The sequence below is a fragment of the Puma concolor genome, chromosome D4 (assembly GCF_028749965.1).
Source record: "Puma concolor isolate L17-30 chromosome D4, mPumCon1.1.hap2, whole genome shotgun sequence".
Classification (NCBI taxonomy): domain Eukaryota; kingdom Metazoa; phylum Chordata; class Mammalia; order Carnivora; family Felidae; genus Puma; species Puma concolor.
The window spans coordinates 55,925,471-55,933,341 of record NC_141679.1 but is presented as its reverse complement, the minus strand read 5'-3'; the positions used below and the strand labels follow the sequence as shown (position 1 = coordinate 55,933,341).

The 7,871-nt window shown below is 42.2% G+C and overlaps 1 protein-coding gene across 4 annotated transcripts in view; it reads left to right on the top strand.

Annotated features, from left to right (window-relative positions):
* The first annotated feature begins 2,382 nt into the window (after positions 1-2,382).
* Positions 2,383-7,871, top strand: part of APTX (aprataxin) — a 40,445-nt gene continuing 34,956 nt past the window's right edge. For all 4 annotated transcript variants that reach the window (XR_015242789.1, XR_015242788.1, XM_086683356.1 and 1 more), the window contains exon 1: positions 2,383-2,470. The gene's annotated coding sequence lies outside the window, so the exon portion shown is untranslated. The remainder of the gene's footprint in view (positions 2,471-7,871) is intronic.

Sequence of the window (7,871 nt, the reverse complement as noted above, 5' to 3'; positions counted from 1 at the left end):
GGGCAAATTGACTTGAATAGACATTTCTCCAAAGAAGATATATAAATGACCAACAAACCAAAAAGTTGCTCAACGTTATTAATCATTAGAGAAATACAAATCAAAGCCACAATGAGATAGCACCTCCCACCCATTAGGATGACTGCTATTAAAAAAAACAAAACAAAACAAACCAGAAAATAACAAGTGTTATAAAGGATGTAGAGAATTTGGAACACTGTGTCCAATGTAAAATGATGCAACTGTTATGGAAAACAGTATTTTGTTCCTCAAATCAAAAATAGAATTATCTTACAACACAGCAATCCCACTTTAGGGTGTATATCCAAAAGAATTGAAGGGAGGATCTTGGGGAAATATTTATACAATCATGTTCATAGCAACATTATTCATAATGGCCATAAGATGGGAACAATCCACACACCCAATGATAGACAAATAGATTGTAAACAAAGTGTGGTGTATACATGTAACAGAGTGTTATTTAGCCTTAAAATGGAAATTTTGACACATTACAAGTAATGAAATTTGAGGACATTATGCTAAGTGAAATAAGTCTGTCACAGAAAGACAAATACCGCATGATTTCACTTATGTGCAGTATCTAGAATGGTCACACTCATGGAAACCAAAAGTAAATTGGTGGTTGGCAAGGACTGGAAGAGGGGAAATAGTTGTTTAACATGTAGTTTTGGTTTTGCCAGATTAAAAAAGTTCTGGAGATACATTTAGTACAATGTGAATATAGTTAACACTACTGAGCTGTATACTTAAAAATGGCTTAGATGGTAAGTTTTATGTTATGTGTATTTTGCCACAATTAAGAATTTTTTTTTGAATTTGAAAAAAAAAAAAAAAAAAGCAAAGCCCTAAGCAGGCTCACAAAATTTATCATGATGTGCACTTTGAAGTGTTTGCCTTCTGACAGTGAATCTGTAACTTGATCATGCATCAGGATAACCTGGTGGGCTTGTTAAAACAGATTGCTGGGCCACACCCCTAAAGTTTCTGAATCAGTAAGCCTGGGGTGAAAGCCTGAGAATTTGCATTTCTAACAAGTTCCCTGGTGTTGTGAGGCTACTGCTACTGATCCAAGGATTACACTTTGATGGCCACTACATTAGATAGTGCCACAGACTACAACTCTCTGTTAATTTCTATGAATCAGTTTGTGATACATCTTTGGTTCTGGGGTCTGTGAAAGTTGTGTTTGCCATGTCCTTGTGCCATGTGACCCTGCTTCTCTGGCCAGTAATATGCTATAGATGAAGGGCTAGACCTAATATACTGGGCATGGAAACTGCCCAGTTTTGCACAATATGTGGTATATAATCCAATTAGAATAATCCAATCCCATTTTGAATGTAAGACACACTAAGGCAGGTCAGGTAGAAGCTGAAGCTAAGAGAAGCTTAATTCTGAGGGAACTGGTCGGGTGACAAGAGCCACCTCATTTTACCTGGAGCAGTGTGAATCACATTCCACCACCATGGGGGCTGTGTGGCCAAGATGCTTCTTGTGCTCGCCCACTTCCTGGGGTGACCTTAATATAAACCTGCATCTTCTCTGCTAAAAAAGAGGAAGTCTCTTTTCTGTGTTTCCTGGAAGACTCTCCCATCCTGTTTTGATAGTTTTGGTATCTTTATCATACTATTGACTCTGCTTTTCTATGGAAGGAAACAATCTTGATCAAGAAATGTGACTCCTTAAGCCTTGGTTTTTATTGAGGTTGAGAAAGATTATAAACTATGCCTTCACTCATAAGATAGGAATTTTTCCATCTGCCAAAATGACTTCGAATAATTGCAATACGTGACTCTTAGGGAACATCCTGGAATTGCTATCAAAATCAGTTAACCCGTCTCATCCCAGCATCCTGCTTCTTGTCTCCTCTCTAATTGGCTGTCAGCTAGTTCATTTAGTGAAGCCAGCGTTAAAACAATCAGGTTTCCGCACCGCTAGTTCCTCCAGCCCTTTCTCTCCAGAAAAGGGAGAAAGCCGGTTGCAGTTTTGAAAGGGGGCAGAGAAACAATGTCACGGCAGGTACTGTCTACAGCAGGAAAGATGGCCTTAAGGGTAGTGAGCTTCTGCTAACGAAGGGAGTGTCAAGATACTGCATCAGCTGCCTAGAAACGGCCACAGAGGGAATAGTTGTTTAAAGTCTCCCCGGACTCAAAGACTTGAGAGATGGTGACAGAGAAGAGATTCTCGCATGGATAGAGGCTGGCGGTGGTCGTCCGCAGAGGGATTATTGCTAGGAACCGCACTATGGCCTCCGTCCCAGAGGGGCCAATCGGAGCGGACGCTTCCGGATCTGCGTTTTGGGCAAGACCCTTTCAGCCAATCTTTGTACAGGCACTGGTGACGTCACTCGTTGCTCTTAGGCTTGTCTCGTGACGTCATCCTACAGCGCCGGAAGTGGCGCGTCCCGGAAGAGAAACGTGAGGTTGTCTGTGTCCGCTGTTTCGAGGTAAGGCGGTCGTCGGCCTACCTCCTCTACTGACCCGGTTGAAAATCGTGGGTGTGGGCCCTGGGTCGGGGCCATTACTACCCTTGAATGATGTTCTTTGAATAACGCTTTTATGGCTTCTTTCCCGGCAGGCTTTGCTCCATCCTCGGGCTCTAGGCTTCTCACTTTGCTCAAACTCCCTTGGGCCGTTTTTTCGCGACCCCGTCGTTGGTCGTCGCCCCACCAACCTGTACCCCCGACACCTGTACTGGCTTGGTCACTACACAAGCAGAGAAAAGATTAGAGAGTGGGTACTGTCTAGCCCAAGGAGGCGGCTCGGCTTGTTAGGAAGGACATGGTTGCCTCCAGAAACTCTCCGTGAAAGGAACTTGAGGGGCCTTCACAGCGTCCTCAACAGGTCCAATAGGAGGGCCAGTGGTAGTGGTTCAACAAAGCAGGGGTATAATTTCTACATGGAATCAATGTGGTCCAGGTTTAGAGCCTTTAGAGAATCTAACTTACATTGGGAATCGTTAGAATACTTGAGACAGGACTGTACTTTACGGAGAGACAATACGGATTTGTGCCCTTCCACCTTAGTTGCACAGTCACTGCTGTCGGCCGATCTTTGTATACGTCCTTAGCCCCTGCTTTTATCCTGTCTTCAGTGTTCACCAGTGACAGGAGTGTTGAATGCTTTTGACCAGACACTGAGCTTTACGTACTTCCTCGTTCAGTCTTCATGCTACCTCTGTGTTGTACAGCAAGTCTTAATTTTTTACAGCTGGAGAAATAAAGGCTTAGGTTAAATAATTGGCGTCAAGTCACACAGTGACTAGATGCTGCAACTCAGGCAGTTGCACATAAGAGGCTGGATGTTCTCCACTATGTTATATTGATTTTTTTTTTAAGTGTTCATTAAGCTCTCGAACACCTCACTCTGTTGTCTGCTATTTTATGGAGAAAATTGAGGTCATCGGATATGCTTTCCCTCAAATTTCTGCCCCTGCTTTCCCTTCTTGAAAAGTCATCTCATTTAACACCCATTTTTACCTTTCTTTTACTCTCAGAGGATAAGCTGTCTCTTCTGATCAAAGTGAATCCCATTATCTTTGCTTCTCACCTTTCGTTTATGTTTTCATCTATGAGGCCTTGTTTTTATTTGTCTTTTCTGCCCCTGACTATGTCCTAGTCATATGTGAACATAGGTTTCTGAGATCCCTGGTCACCTGGCTTCTACCCTCCAAAGCTAGAAAGAAGGAAAAGTTCTTAGTGATCCATCTTCCTTTAGCTCTCATCCAGTAAGTCTATTCCCTTTCTTTTTTAAAGAGTGTTCTAAATTCTGACTCCATTTTCTTACCTTTCACTCCTTTCTCCAGTCTAGCTTTCAGACCTATCATTCTCCTGAAATTTTAACCTTAAGGTCACAGTGATTATCAAATCAGATAGATATTTTTCTGTCACTACTGGATCCCTTTGTTGCCTTTTTTTTTTTTTTTAAATGTGTTTTAGTTTTGAGAGAGACAGAGCATGAGCGGAGGAGGGGTGGGGAGAGAGAGGGAGACACAGAATCCGAAGCAAGCTCCAGGCTTTGAGCTGTCCAGCACAGAACTGGACGCAGGGCTCGAACTCACTGTGAGATTATGACCTGACTTATTCAATCAACAGATATTTATTATGATGCAGAGATGAGGAAGACAAAGTGCCTCCCCATTAGGAGCTTTCATTCTAGCTATTTCTCCATATGCTTCTCTCACCAGCCATTTCTCCTGTGGGCTAGTCTTTTTACTTCCTTCCCTAAAATTTTAGGTGCTTCCGAGGCTTGTGACTTTGGCCCACTTCTCTTTTCATTCTGTACACACTGTTTGAGTGAGCACATCAACTAGGTTGGTTTTAACTGCCTTCTACATGCTCCCAAATCAAAGTTGTCAGCTTAAACCTCTTTTCTAATTTTCCCTCTCACTTCTTACCACACTGCTCACTTCTCACCGCACTGCTGGACAGCTCTGCCTACCAGTTCCACAGACAGTTCAAATTCACAGGCCTGAAACTGAACTCAGTGTCTTCCCTGAACTTGCTCTTATCACATCCATCCCTAAGTCCTGAGGATTTTATTCCCTAAGTATTTCTCAAATCTGTGCTCTTTTCTTCATCCCTATTATTGTACTACTTTAGGTACTATTACCTTTCACCTGAAATATGATGGCCTTCTGACTGATTTCCCCAACTCCAGTCCTTGAAAACAAATCTGTGACAAAGCCCTGCTTCATAATCTTTAAAGATCTGTCTGTTCATTCATCTGATCTTTTTTCTCATTCATTTAGCAAATATTTATTGTTTACTGAATTGCAAAATCCAGTGGAAGTTCTAAAGTTTGAACTCACCAGTCACCCAGGGCTCTGCTTATTCTGGACCTGCCTGTGTCTCTAGCCTCTTTTCTGCTTCATGCTTTAGATTGCAGCAACACTGAACTCCTTTTCATGTGCACTATGCTGTTTCTTAATGCATTACCCTTGCTGTTCCCTTTGACTTGAATCTTCTCCATTTCTCTATCCACTTCCTTCTCCCCTAATTAGAATGACCCTTTCACCAGTTAACTTAGTTTATATATAGGATTCATTTAGGTCTGCCTCCTATAGGAAATCTTCCTTGACATCTCCTTTCTCCAAGTCTGTGTTGGGTATTCCAGCCTTTTGCTCCCATAATACTCTGCACAGACCAATCATTATACTTACTACAATTGTTGTAAGTGTTTTTGTGTTTCTCTCCCTCACAAGACTCTGAGCCTTTTGAAGACAGGAATGATATACCTGCATCATATGAGTGAGATACATTATTTCTTTATTCACAGTACTAGAATACCACAAGGCACATAGTAGGCATGCAGTAATTTTGATTGATCAAAAGAGTGAAGACAAAAGGTATATGGTGTAGTGATTAAGAAACCATTCTTTAAAAAAAATTTTTTTTTAATGTTTATTTGTTTTTGAGAGAGAGAGAGAGAGAGACATAGTGTGAGCGAGGGAGGGGCAGAGAGAGAGGGAGACACAGAACCCGAAGCAGGCTCCAGGCGCTGAGCTGTCAGCACAGAGCCTGAAGTGAACTATGAGATCATGACCTGAGCTGAAGTCGGACATTTAACTGAGCCACCCAGGCGCCTCTGCCCCCCCCCCCCCCCACTTTTTAAGTCTATTTATTTATTTTGAGAGAGAGAGTGCACAGGAGGAGGAGGAGGAGGAGAGAGAGAGAGAGAGAGAGAGAGAGAATCCCAAGCAGGGTCCAGCACAGAGCCTGAATTAAAGTTCAGCACAGAATTTGTGAACTCAAGAACCGTGAGATCATGACCTGAGATGAAAGCAAGAGTCAGATGCTTAACCGACTGAGCCACCACCTAGGCACCCCAAGAATCCATTCTTTAGAATTGATTCAAATCCTAACTCTGGCACATATTAGCTATGTGGCTTGTACATGTTGCCTACTTTTTCTTAAGCCTTAAATTTTTCTTTCTTAGAATGAGAGTTGTGAAAATTAAATGAGATGATATAAGCAAGACATTTAACAAGTGCTTAGCACTTAGTATGCACTTGATAAAGGCATGCTGAACTCCAGGGGATCCAGAAGTATAAGGCCAGGCCTAGCCCAGGGCAGTAATCTTTAAGAGACCCTTCCTCTGAGTTTTTGTATGGATGGGCAGTGATGCAGTCTGTTTACAAGGAGATTATAATCTCATTTGGAGAGTGGAATTACATCCACATTTAATTTTCAGAGAACTGTGAAGGTAAATTAACCACACCCAATAGCAAGATATAGGGGTAGGGAAGAGAAGATAATTCAGAGAAGACCTCTGGGGGGAGGGGGGGCTTGGAAGTTGAGAAGGATTTGGGATTCTGGAGGGGAGGAAAGAGTATGATCGAATGCCTGGAGATCATATTGAGAATGACTTATTTGGGAGACATGATTCAGTATATCATACCTGAGGGATGTATTTGTGTGTAAGAATGAATGTATGTGAGTCTGGGGGAAAGGAAAGGTGGGGCTAGTTCTATGAAAGGAAGTAGGAGGTGACATAAGTGACCTTTGTGGGGTTAGAGTACGAGGGTCTTAACCTCAGGCTTGAGGAATTTGGGACTGATCAGGGTTGGGCAAGTTGGGTTGGATATCATGATAGCCCTCAGCCACATGTAGCTATTTAAATGTAAGTTAAAAAAAAAATCTAAGAAATTTAGGTTTTCTGTCACACTAGCTACATTTTGGATGCTTGATTGTCACATGGTGGCTACATTATTGGACAACATAGGTGTACAACCCTTCCATCATTGTAAAAAATTCTACTGGACATCACTGTTCTACATTCTCAGATTGCTGGGCTTGCATGGCCTATCAGATCACTTGGTTCCTTAAGATATAACTAGATTTTTTTTTCCTGACTAATCCCGACAACTCTGGAATGAAAAGTAGGGAGTTGGAAAATAGAGAATTAGGATTTATCCACATAGATGTGAGGATGGGATTGCCCAAGGAGAGGAGCAAAGGATGGCTTAAGAGGAGCCAGAGCAGAGGAAAGAGAAGGAAGGCCAGAGAACCTGGATAGGATTATTGTCTGGTCATTTACTTGCAAGTATGTACTGTGTTCTTGTATGTCAAGTATTAAGTGCTGGTGATATATTGGTAAGCAAAAAATGGACTTGACTTCTGCTGTTTTAGAGCTTGCACTTTATGGAGTTTCAATGTATGGACTATATTGAGATTCAGGAGCGCCTATCATTATGCATTCCCCATATTCTAAAATGCTTCATTCCTAGAAAATGGATCTGAAGACTAAAATGGGCTAAAAAGTTGGTCAAGGTTAGTTGCATAAGCATTGTGGAGTCACTGCTTTAGCTTCTCAAGAATTTGTAAATAGAAACATCATAACTTGAGAACTTTGACAAGAATGAGTGTGTGTGGAGGGCAGGAGGGGTAGTTTCTATTATCCTGCAACAGCCAGCCATGCTCTCAGCTGCCCATCAGATTCCTTCCTGTCCCTGCTCTCAAACTGTGCTCTCTTCACATTTCTTTTGTTATTACTGTGAGTTGTCAGTCACCACGTGACTACTTTCTCAAAGCCTGATGAAGACATACTTCATTTCTCAGTCCACTTCCTGCTCATTTATCAGTTTCCAGTGAGTGCAAACAGATGTGCCTCTGAATACATAGCATTTAAAAATGGAACGTGCCTATAGCACCATCATCACTTGAGGCTCCGGGTTGAGGATTTTAGGTTTATAACTGACTCTTCATGCCTTGCATCCACCCCTTCACAAAGACCTGCTGAACTTTTGGACCTCACTCTTGTCCACATTATGTTGACTGCCTCCTGACTAATCTCAGAGTCTCGACTTCTCCACTCCAGCCTGCCCACGCCCAGCTGTCGTTTCACTTT